This window comes from Polypterus senegalus, chromosome 3, assembly GCF_016835505.1.
Source record: "Polypterus senegalus isolate Bchr_013 chromosome 3, ASM1683550v1, whole genome shotgun sequence".
In the NCBI taxonomy this organism is placed as follows: Eukaryota; Metazoa; Chordata; class Cladistia; order Polypteriformes; family Polypteridae; genus Polypterus; species Polypterus senegalus.
In genome coordinates, this window is record NC_053156.1 from 192,407,803 (window position 1) to 192,420,570 (window position 12,768).

Here is a 12,768-nt window from a genome sequence, read left to right on the forward strand (position 1 = left end):
ATTTCTCGGGAGCATAATACAGTATTCACATTTATTTCAGTATAGATTGTAGCCATTCATAATTCATTAAATGCGCTATAGATTTGCATTAATTTTCCACATCTAATATCTATAAAGAGACTTCCTATTTGCATGCACTACAGATTACTAGTAATTCCCAAAAATATGTTTCCACATCAGTCTGGCTGGAAGTCTTCATCCATTTTTAGATATATGTAAATATAGTGTGCATTCTTTTGTTTTCCCATTCACAGTTAAATGTATTATTGTTTTTTTTTTTAGTATAACAAAAATTTAGCTCATGTCTTGTAAATTCTAACTGACTTGGCTTTTAATAAATAAAACTCAAATAAGACTTATTCAACACAAAGGTACTTTGTGTTGGTAATGATAAATCCTGGCAAACGATTCAAATATTCATAATTTTTTGTGTAGAAATCTTTAACCATCTTTGCCTGTCATTGACAAATAATCTATTTTAAAATAACAGCTAAAATCAGCTTGATTGATTCCCTTCAGAATTTAAATAATGTGATGACCTGGCCTCCGGTCCAGGAATGGCTTCTGTCTTGAAAGTAAAACTGCCACAAAAGGCTTTAACTCACGGCAGTAATGTGCTTCACTATCAGACCTTTATTAATTTCTCTATGATTCATTTTAAACAGTAATTCATTTATATATTTGTATGGTGATTGTACTTAAACAAAGCACTTAACATAGGATTAGAAGATGTATACGAAACATAACTTGCTGTCAAAAAATTCAAAACCAGCTCTGAGAACTATTTTTAATGCTGACAAAACATATAAATTAAGACTAAGAATGAGTATGTTGGGGTCTATATTTAACAAACAATATAAGTTATGTATTGCGTTTTAAATGTGGCATTATCTAACGGAACTTCTAAGAATTAAATATTTACAGTAACAAATAAGAATAAGAACATAATGATGATTAGAACTAATGCATATTTCAGCACAAGTTAAATGTATAATAAATAGTTAAATTGAACTGACAGAAAGAATCTCTCTGTGCCTGAATTGTTTCACTTCTGAATTATTGGTTGAAAAGCTGATGTTCACACCCATCACCACCCAATGCTTTTGTTATCAGAAGAGTCTATTGGAATGGGGAAGTACAATACAAATAAAAAATGAGTTGTAAAGTGCAACCTGCTGCCTTTAATACATAAAAGTCAAAGATTTTCAATGACTCAGTTTTCAAGTGTGGTGTATTTTGACATCAGTATGACAAGCCATTTAAATAAAAAAAATCACTTCACTAATTGATTAAGCATAAGGTGCAGGGCATTGAACTACCTACTTTCAATTTTATTACTGGGCAGCAAATATGCAAGCTATGAAGATTTGGAGATTGACATAAATTGACGAATATACACAAACTTGTCTGCAATAGAATTATAATGTATTTTTTATATGCCCTACTTTGTGCTTAAGTAAATACAAATTATCATCAATATACTGTACTACTAACCCAATTGTGCATCAATCACTCAGAATATGGAATCAATGCAGGAAGCACTTTAAGACAAAGAATCTTTTATCTGTTGCACCTCTTCATAATAATCACGTTTTTTTACCCACTCAAACCTGCACATTATTTAATGTTTGGAAAATGTCCAGGATTAAAACATTTAGAGAATTGTATACAGATAATGTTTCAAATTATGCTTCAAATTTAACTTCTCATCCAAGCAACTTTTCTACTACTTTTAAATCAGAAACTTTGCTAAAAGAACCTACCAAACTTTCCACACCTCTTAACGTCTCTGAAAAGGAGTTTAAGGCAGCCATGTAAAGAATACATTTTAGCTCCATGTGCGCAAAGCATTGAGTTATTCAACTTAAATTTTTTTATCAAGCACATTTATCTCATTTAAAATTGTTTCCAGGGCAACATCCAACCTGCAAGCATAACAATCTAGGTCCAGCCTTACTGGGTCACATGTTTTGGGGGTGTGCACCAAGATGACATCATTCTGTAGAAAGATATTTGAATGTCTATCAGACCGCATTGGTGTTGCAGTCACTCACTGAAGCCATTAACAACTGTACTGTACTCCCAGGGCTTAAAGTGGTGAAGGAAAAATTGATTGTAATTGCTTTTACAACACTACTAGCATGTAGACTTATCTTGTTCAACTGGAAGAATCCCAGCCAACCTGCTATAATTCAGTAGGTAACTGATGTTCTATACTATCTGAAACTGGAAAATATGTTCAAACCCTTTTTTTAAAATATGGCAAGATCTACTTAATAAAATTTTAGAACAAGCATTTATATAGAATGTCCTTTTCCCCGATTTATTGTTTTTAAAGATTTGCTGTTGGCTGTCCTCTCTTTCTGTTGGGTGGGGGTTGAATTCTGGTTTGTTAGGTTCGACTTGATTGTCCGTCCATCCATCCATTATCCAACCTGCTACATCCTAACTACAGGGTCACGGGCATCTGCTGGAGTCAATCCCAGCCAACACAGGGTGCAAGGCAGGAAACAAACCCTGGGCAGGGCGCCAGCCCACCGCAGTCGACTTGATTGTATGAAATGTTATTTTCATCAAATAAAATCAATAAATGAAAAAAAAAATAAGCATAGGTGCAACAACAGTATATATTTAGCTATAAAGAAATAAATAAGGCTTTGACTGTGTAAGTGTAAACAGCATCTGTCACAGGACAGTAAGGACTATGAAAAATAAAACAAAAATATATTTTAAGTCTACAGTATGTGACAACAAGAATATTCTGAAACTATTCTGCTGAACATTCAAATGTCTAAAATGTAATGTTTTTTCACATATTACACCATTTATGTCTCAAAGTGTATCATTTATGCATTGTATGACCAAGCTGGAGTTGCACTTTTTGTCACATTAAAAGGTTGCAAAACTATGTTTTGCAGTTTGAGTTTCTTATAAAAAGGGAAAAATTTTTGTGGAGGATCTTTACCATGACCACCTTTGCATGTAAAATGTAATTTATACACAGACCACCATCTAGCAATAGAATTGCTCTGTGCATGTGATACAAGCAATCAATAGAATATTATCTGTTTTCGTCCTTGCAAATGCAGGGGTGCTTTATATGGGTGCTATCCAAATTTGCCAACCAAGAAAGTGACCAAAATCTACCTTTCTAAAACTAATGTTGCAATTCTCACCCATAGTGTTGACTTTATACTGGCACAGGAAATGAAGTACAGTTCAACAGAAAAAAACAGGACATCAACATTTTGGACTATGCTGCCTGCTCTCCATTTTACATAGGAGACTCAACTAAAGAGACATGTAGTTTCGAGCCACTAAGTGAAAGTGAAGTGAATTGGTTTAAATGTACATTTTTGCACATTTTGATACCTTTACTTGGGACTTAATACATGTCTTAATAGGTTTTTTGAATTGTTAAATCACTCACAAATAAACTCATTTAAAATAAATTGAAAATATTTTATCGCTTTGCCAATGCCATTTTGATTTTCATGGGCGCTGCCGTTTTACAGGTTCTCTGTGTATTGTTGCTAGGGTGTTCACCATCACTGGATGACTGGAGGAGAAGACCTGTGATGTCATTAAGTATATAAGAGTCAGTGCCAGATTGTGGATAAAAATGTAACTAATTGGTGTCTGCTTTGCTTTAATTCTGGTCTTAAATAACAGACTTCTGTGTGTTGTTTTACTGACCACAGTTTTTGCATTATATTTAGGATTTTGATACAAAATAGGACTGGCTTTGGGTTTAAATTTTATCTTAGCATAATGAGTTTGTCTCTTCTCTAGGTTACTTCATGAAAACATCACATTAAGCATAACAGCCAGGTGGTTTGTCTAGCTGACAGATAAAGGCTACCTGATCATTATTCCCTATGCAGACTAATTCTTGTTAGCAAAGGAGGTTTACTCATGTAAACATTAAATAATTGTAGCTGCTGTACAGACTAAATGAGCTGCACAATACAACAAGAAGACTGGAGACCTGAATTATTATGTCTTCACAACCAGCAGGCAAAAAGTTAAACAAATAAATACACAACATTGAAAAGCATACTGTATGTGCTGATCTTGATATTATCTGGGAGATACAAAGGAGAAATCTGTACATTGTATAAAACAACTGGCAATGTCATTAGCCTGGAAAGTTTAGTTAATTACAAAGATCTTATGCTTGATTTTACAAGGATGTGTTTTATTAACATGTAGTGAATGCCAACCACCCGTCTTTCTTTCCAAACCAACTTCCCCCTTTTTGCTTAAAGACAGTAAAACAATATAAAGAAGAGAAACTTTTCAGAATACAAAATCTTGCTTTTCTAACTGGAGGACTTAACTATGATCACAGTAAGAACTGAGTTGCAAAAATTATTCACCTATTTAATAATCAGAGCCAAAACAATAAGGCAAAAACAGCAAGAGTCAAAACCAGTGTTTCAAATAATGCAGTAAACTTCCCACAAGTACCGATTCAGTGGTTGAACTGATATATTGGAGAAAGCCGCTGCATTGTAAATTTATAATCTCAAATCAGGAGGGCAGTCATGTGACGATGTGGGTTCTGGCTCCACGCTCCCATTGCTATACAGGAAGCCCTGAACCCAACACCGTCGGTAATGTCACCGATGAGCTAATCAGTGTAGGCAATGACAACTGTGCAAGGGGATGGTACAAAAAGTGCAGAAGTGCTTTTATTAACATGAATTCAAAACAGAGTGTTCAATAAATAAAGTGCAGTGTTTTCCAAGTTCAAATAAATAATCCATTAAATGAAAACGTGGAGGTTAAAACAATAAGAAAATCCATCCTTTAAAACCAAAGGTGAAAACGATCAGGAAGCAGTCTTTAAAAACAAGCCCGGTGCCTTCTTTTAAAACTAGCGTCTAGCGTCAACAGAGTCACGCTGCAGACTGCAATACCTCACGGAACGCCCTCCATATCACGGAATGCCCATAGGTTCAGTCACGGAACGCCCTTCAGAGCACAACATAGTACACACGCATGTAATGACGCAATTTATCATAACGCCCTTTCCCAGCGTCACTCGTATCATGCCCTCTGCGAGACAGTGTTGACGCGCTCGTTGTACAGAATGCTGTAGATGCTGTAGTTGTACAAATTACAACAGTTTTCTATCTGGTCAAACATAAATGACTTCCAGTTTCATACTTATGCTATCAAATCATTCTAAGCTCTTTCATGATTCTAACACTTCGTCGATATAAAGTACAGTTTTATGTTGTTTTTTTTTACTATTTTGAATGGTTGTTCATTACGTTTTCCCTGAAGTGTTACATTATAGTAAAAGTAACAAATCTTATTACTATCCAGTGTTTCAAACGGAATGTGCCTCATGAAACTCATACCTATAGATTTTCAATCTATAAATGTATTTTATATTCCCACTAGCAAATTATACACATGTGAAACAATAATAAAGCTTCATTATTTTTAGAAGGTTTTCAAAAACAGCGCTACATATAAAATTAGTTTTAAAACTGACAAGGAAACATTTTAGGAAACAGTCATTTATTTATTGATTTGATCCATCAACGTTTTCATTACTAAAAGCTGCATGTGTGAAATACTGGATGTCATGTCCATATCAATTGAAAGGCATGTGACAGCCAGTAGATTTTATATAATTTTACATTTTTTAACTTTTCAGTTTGAGACAATCGTGATTGTTCTTAAACCTTTTGTGCAACATTTAATTTGATTGCAAAGACCCAACTTATACCAACATAAACTCAAACTGTCTTTGAGTCGTCGTCTTTGTAAAATTTTTATAAATATCAAAAACTGTTACAACTACTAATAATAATAAATAGTGGATCAGTTACAGTGTGCTTTCAGCAGGGAATTATCCCGAGGTGATCTCATCATTAAACATACAGTATTTATTGTCTTGTGCATACAGTACAATAATATTGTTATTTACTGTACATGCCTCTCAGAACAGTAATAATATAATAAAACACAACAAAGATATAGAATACAATTTACAGTAGATATATATATTCAGGTATATTACAAATATTTATACCTAGTCTTTTTCTTACATTTCTTATTATGATTGGCTGTTCAGTAACTCTTTAACTAAACACTTTCTTTCAAGCCATACTTAGCGCCATTGGTTCTTTACTATTTGCCAGAAGGGAGGATTAAGAAAAACACTTGTGCAGGATGGCCGAGTGTGTAATAATCTTAGCAGAATGTCTTCTAGATATCCTGGACAGAAGGCAGCTGGGTGCCAGTAATAGTTTGTGGCATTTACCACCCTCGCGTGTGTGCCCTACCAGGATGTGATGCCGCCAGTGAAGATGGACTCCAGACAGCACATGTGAGACATCTCAGGAAGGCATTGGTGAACTTGGCAATAGGCAAACCATGCTGTTCCCTCCTCAATTCATCAGTGATTGTTACTGTACGAAATTTAAACAAGCTCACCATTTCCACAGCACCCCACAAAAACAAACCACAGCTTAATCCATTCTCTGAAGTCTATGACCTGCTCCTTAAATTTTGGCCATGAAAGGTCAGATTGTCCTGGGACCACTGAGTCAGCAGGTAGACCTCTTGTCTGCAAGCCATTTAATCATTGGTGGTGATCAGGCCTATGATGGTGATGTCAGCAGCATTTTTAATGATGGAGCTGGTGTGGTGTCCGGACACACACATTATCATTATATATATATATATATATAATAATCCTGATTTGTAACATGGCATTGTTTCATACAGTAGTTCCCATATTCAGTCCCAGGGGCTGTACATTTTTTCCCCCCAACTAATTTTTGCTTTTAATTAGACTCCTTCTTGAACTTGCAAGCCAACAGTCTAGGTTTTGAAAATTAAAGTGATGTATCAAAACACACTGTTATAATAACCACATAGGGAGTGTAACCTGTGGGGGCATTTTAGCACCCAAACCCTTCACACAACCACACACACACACATAAGATCCAGGTTCAAATATGAATTTATTTTAAAGAAATAAAGCACACAATCCCAGTTGGGACATCCATCTGTGTCCTCCATCCATTACATTGGTCATTTCAGTAGACAATGAACTATTGAAGCAGGTCAGAAAGCCAGTCCATCCCCACTTTTCTTTACAGTGAATCACTGATCAAGTCCACTGAACAAAATGACATCACGGTAGGTTTTTTCCACATGAAAAAAAAAAACACAAAAATCTAATTCGTCGAACAGCAGCAACTGATGGGAATATTTTTTTAACCCGTATCTCATCAAGAAAAAAGTTCATGTCCTTCAGGCATTCAAAAGTAAATAAGAAGGTGGACATGACTTCTTCAGTCTCTTCATCGTCTCCCCTTTGTTCTTATTTTTCAATTGTGTATGTAACTTCATCCTCGTCCATTTCCAGAATTCTTGGCCGGAGGACTGTCCCAACAAGTTGGTCTTTGTTGGCATCCAGCCAGTCACAAGCAGTTAGGATGTTTTGGATCAATGAAGACTTTTTTTATGAAATAGAAAAAAAAAAAATACTGCCAAGTACTTTATTAGGAATATCAATATATTAACTCCACTTTTACTCAAAGAACAATCAAATTGGCTTATGAAATGAACACACCAATATGACCACAGCATGTCATAGGAATGCTTAGCTCAATTGATTTCTCTCGCTTTTGTCTCTACTGCCTGTAGGCATGAGGTGGAGTGAAAAGAAAAAATAAACTCCAGTGTACAACCACAGCAGTTCATCTTCAAGGGAATGTCATGTCTAGTTAGAAACCATTCAGAAAGTGCACAAATAATTCAAAATGACTAAGTGCTCTGTAGTGAAAAAAGCATTCATTTTTTTTACTAATACATTGCTGTAAGACCCATTTCAGTTCAATCTGAACGTCTACTGGAATTGTACTGAAGTGAGTCCCTGAAAGACAAAGAGTCCAATTACACAGCATTGTCACTTGTGAAGGCCAAATTCATCATTTCAAATATCATAATTTCAAATAATATGTAATTTAATTGTTCCCAGTTTAGTAAGCATGCTTTAAAACTGCTGAAACATTCACCCAAACATATTACAATAGAAATGCTACATCTAAAAAGTTATACATAATGGAAAGTGTTTACCTGAAGCAAACAATCACTCCATTCTAGACTGGTTGATTTCTGAATGATATTGAAAAGGAAAAAGAAAGTCATCACCTTTAAGGCATTGGCTGTGCCATAAGAGTCATTTCACTACATACCTGACAGGACTGTGCCTTTGTGAGGTACAATTTGCTAACTAAATGTAACCATAAATATGCTTAATATGATTGTACTGGCATAAATAATTCAGTCAACATTTTCATATTCTTTAGTAATGGAAAGAAGGGTGGGGAGAAAAGTCCTTGCTCTTTCCTATCTTGTCTGGAATTGCTGGAAGCAGAAATAATTGCCATTTAATAAATCAGTTAGAGCACAAGCACACAAAACCCTCCTTTTTAAGACCACCATTCTCTGCCCCCATAACGCCACTGACACACCACAGGGCTGACGAGAGACACAAGTTACTGACAGCCTCACTGGAGATCTGCTGTGTGACCAGTTGGTCAAAGTCTTTTGTGAAGTTCTAATATTAAAATTAGTGTCAGAAAGCTTTTCAACTGATAATTACAGCACTGCCCGTGGGGCACAGAATGTCCTTCTTCTCGTGTGGAAAGTGAAGACCGAAGTCTTGGCTGGAAGATAAAAAAAATTTAGAAATACTGTAAGCTGACAAATTCTTATAACTGATCTTCCCTTAAAAAGCTTGAAAAGTTACACACCTTTAATGCTGGCTTTGTGAAGTAAGAGATGACACCACCATCTTCTAATTTTTGGCATGTCTTCCTAAAAAATGTAAATTGGGAAATTACAATAAATTCTATGAATAAAAAATCACAATATTCAAACAAATATTACACTTAAACCACTGACCTGACTGAAATCAAATGCTCTTCCAGTGGCAATGTAGAGAGCATACTAAATAAAAAAGCAAGTTATTATTTTAAATCAACATTTACATCTTACTACTGGCAGAGTGTCCTCCACTTACCCTGAGCAGTCCAGGCTGTCAGTCTGTTTGTGTAGATTCGATCATATGAAGAGGTGATTAGTAAAGGAGATATCTGTGTGTGTTTTTTGTCTTATACTAGCAACACACATTTATATTTACATTACCTTCTTCTGTGGTTCTTTCCAGCTACCTGGCATTATTTTAGAGGCAATTTTCCTACAGATAAAATTTGTTTTGTCAAAATTGATTTATATTATATTAATATATATTAAAAACAAAGTTGATATGAACTTTGCAGATGGAATATCATTGTAGAACTGGATTAATAATATTTAATTCTGAAAATGTGGCAATTAATAATTTTATCACACAGAAGAAAGAATTACTTAACCAAAATGTAGCTGGAGCCTTTCATCACTTTTTATGACAATGATATTCATTTCAGATTACAAGAGTAGAATTATTAGTAATAGAACAGGTAGAGAAATAGTGAACATCAGATAATATAATCTCTAGCAACTTTTAAATGAACAAATAATTTATAAAGGGAGTGACTTTGGCTTCACACATGAGACCACAGCACACTATTACAAATATTTTAGAACCTTGAGGATGTTTTACCACTGTGCCATTACAAGTTATTTACACAGCTCTTCCAAAATAGCTTAGTGAAAACTATCCATTCATCCATTTTCCAACCCGCTGAATCTGAACACACAGTCACGGGGGTCTGCTGGAGCCAATCCCAGCCAACACAGGGCACAAGGCAGGAACCAATCCCGGGCAGGGTGCCAACCCACAGGACACACACAAACACACACCAAGCACACACTCGGGCCAATTTAGAATCGCCAATCCACCTAACTTGCATGTCTTTGGACTGTGGGAGGAAACCCATGCAGACAGGGGAGAACATGCAAACTCCACGCAGGGGCAGCGCTACCACTGTGCCACCTAGTGAAAACTATTAGGATCAAATTATTTAAAGAAGAATAGTTCAAATGGGCAGCAGTCATCACTAGGTAACAGAAATAACAGAGTAAATAAGGAACAGTCCTGCTAAAATGCTAATTTTGGGAGATTTGGGCTGAGGTTCAAACTGAGTGAACTGAACATATGAACAAAGATATAAAAAAAGAACATTAAAACTTTTGAACACTGGGACTGAACAGTTGAACAAAGATCAAGAACAACGAACTTGAACTCAGATGGCAGAGGCTGGGCAGTGACTGGTGCAGTGGGCACGGAGGGCAGAGACTGGTGGTGACCGTGCCATGGGCACGGAGGACAGAGACTGGGTGGTGACGGTGCTGTGGGCATGGAGGGAAGAGGCTGGGTGGTGACCGTGCCATGGGCATGGAGGGCAGAGGGAGCACTTTAGGACCTTTGCCACAATCTGACAAGTGCCTGAGGAACTGATCTTTATGAACTACTGTTTTCTGACAATAACAGCAATGGTAATGGCCTGATCCCTGGCAGTTCAGTGAACACTTGTATATTTTAAAACCTGAAACAGTACAAAGAAAAAAAGGTTAATATTCAGAATTATTTTGCTAAACATTTAAAACTTAATGAAAGAAATTCAGATAATCCTTAAATTTAATAGAGGTAAAACAAGCAAATCCTGTCCTATTATTCTTTTAAACAGAACAAACTAATTAAAGATTCTGTCAATGATGCTTTTAAAAATGTATGAAAATATACTATATGTTGCCTGTCAATTGTAGGCAATGTAATTCCACACTTACATTCTGAAAAATTAAAGTATTTGTAGTATGAACTTTGTCATATTCTACTAAATATTTTAAAAGAGAAAATTGTTAATACACAGTCATGAATTAATATAAAATTATTCAAAGCTAGCTTTTCAAAAGGTTAAAAAGTACACAGTATACTATTTTGTCAAATAAAATCATGTTGTTAAGGTGAATATCTAGCTGCATTATAGTGTATTAAAAGTGTCAATTAATCAAATTTTACAAGTTACAAGATATCTTCTAGAGCACTTCACATCCCTCCATGAACAACTACTGTCCTGCTGTGGCTCTGTAAGTGGCTGATGATGCCTGCAGAATCTGATCTTTTATAGCAAAACAGACAAGCAAACTCCTGAGCACCAAACACAACTGTAGGTTCCTCTGTGGTCTTCAATATGTGTCTCTGGTGAATATAAAATAAATATAAAGTTCTTAAAACTGACAAACATGCACGAGGACAATCACTTTACTTTATTTCAATTGAAAAAAAACTTCAAAAGCAGTATTTTTGAAGAATGCAGGAGAGGTGGGCATGAAACATTTAATATTGTTTTAAGAGTTCAAACAAACTGTACTATCATTGAAAGAACTTTATAAAATAAATAATAATAATAATAATAATTATAATAATAATATTAATACTAATAATAATAATAATAATATTCTATCCTGGCTGTTCTTTTCCTCATTATTGTCTACAATCTAATTTGAACTTTCTTGAACTGAAGGAAATTGAATATTGCATTCACACTTGCCCTTTGTTTGTAGCTACTTATTAAAATGTTCAGTTATGTACTGTAAATATATATACAGAACTATGAAAAAAGATCATCTAAAGTGACCTAAGTATATTCAAACTTCAGACTACCAACATTACTATAATTGAAAACCAGTATATCCATTATTAACTGTGTTTGTCTTAGAAAATTATGCAAACAATAAGCTTTCTGTGGAACATTACCTTATAATGGCTCAATCTCTCTGTATTGTCTTTCTGAAATATATTTTGATATCTAAAATACCAGGTTACTGGTTTTGCTTCTGATTAACTTGCATATACGTGATATACAGGACAAATGGTGAATGATATTCTGGCAATTATAAGTACTTAATCACGGTCACTTATATTTGATTACAGTCCGTTACACTGCGCTATGGTTAATTATACTCAACAACGGTCAATTGCATATTATAACAATTGTTATAAAAATTATTGACTGCTGAATCCGTCGATTTACTACTCAGAATCGAGTATTCCGATTAGCCCTGTAACAATTAGCTACACAAACCATTCTGTTTGTTGTTTAACTGTTAATACTTTCTTAGAGCGCTTAGTACTGCACGGAACCTGAAAGTTGATTCAACATCTTTATTACACTGTGGTATAATTCGTACCCTAGCAGTAAAGTATAATATTACCTAATACTAGTACAACTTGCAACAAACTCACTGCCATCTTAATTTCCAACACAAACTCTTCTTCTTTCCTCGAAACTCTTTTAGAAAGATATATTCTAAGTCCACCATTCCTCCGGACTCCGACAAAAACAATGATGACGTCTCGAAACTGACATCAGAGGGCGTTCCGTGACTAGTGCTGGGGCGTTCCGTGATATGAAGGGCGTTCCGTGTCTAAATTCCTAGGTATTGCAGGCTGCAGCCATACCCTTCTCTCTAGCGTTGGCGTCTCACCTGTTTCTCCCGGTTGGGCTTTGCAACAGGTGAGACGCTCTCAATGCAGCGGACCTTCTTATTGCCTACTTCTGCTCCTGCTGTCAGTTGCCTCACCGATCCTTGGCTCCAGTCGGCTCCTCCGGACAGCGACTTGGGAATCCCTTAACGGCCAAAGCTCTCATGTTAGGGACACTGCGTCCCAAGTCCCGACTCCCGCTACCGTCTGCGGAGAGTCCTGCACCTTCCCGGTCACTCCCGCCCTACGAAACAAACTTCTGCGGGGACGACCACAACCACTTCTCCCGGGTGTTGGCCAAACAC

The 12,768-nt window shown here is 35.8% G+C and overlaps 2 long non-coding RNA genes across 2 annotated transcripts; both read right to left on the bottom strand.

The window, feature by feature from the left end:
- Window positions 1-7,804: 7,804 nt before the first annotated feature.
- On the bottom strand, window positions 7,805-8,331 carry LOC120526851. Its single transcript, XR_005633194.1, has 2 exons — window positions 8,107-8,331; window positions 7,805-7,903 (listed from the first exon to the last, which is right to left on the bottom strand). It is a non-coding gene; the product is annotated as an uncharacterized LOC120526851 (long non-coding RNA).
- A 304-nt stretch (window positions 8,332-8,635) lies between these two features.
- Window positions 8,636-9,313, bottom strand: LOC120526852. Its single transcript, XR_005633195.1, has 3 exons — window positions 8,938-9,313; window positions 8,787-8,850; window positions 8,636-8,699 (listed from the first exon to the last, which is right to left on the bottom strand). It is a non-coding gene; the product is annotated as an uncharacterized LOC120526852 (long non-coding RNA).
- Window positions 9,314-12,768: the final 3,455 nt, after the last annotated feature.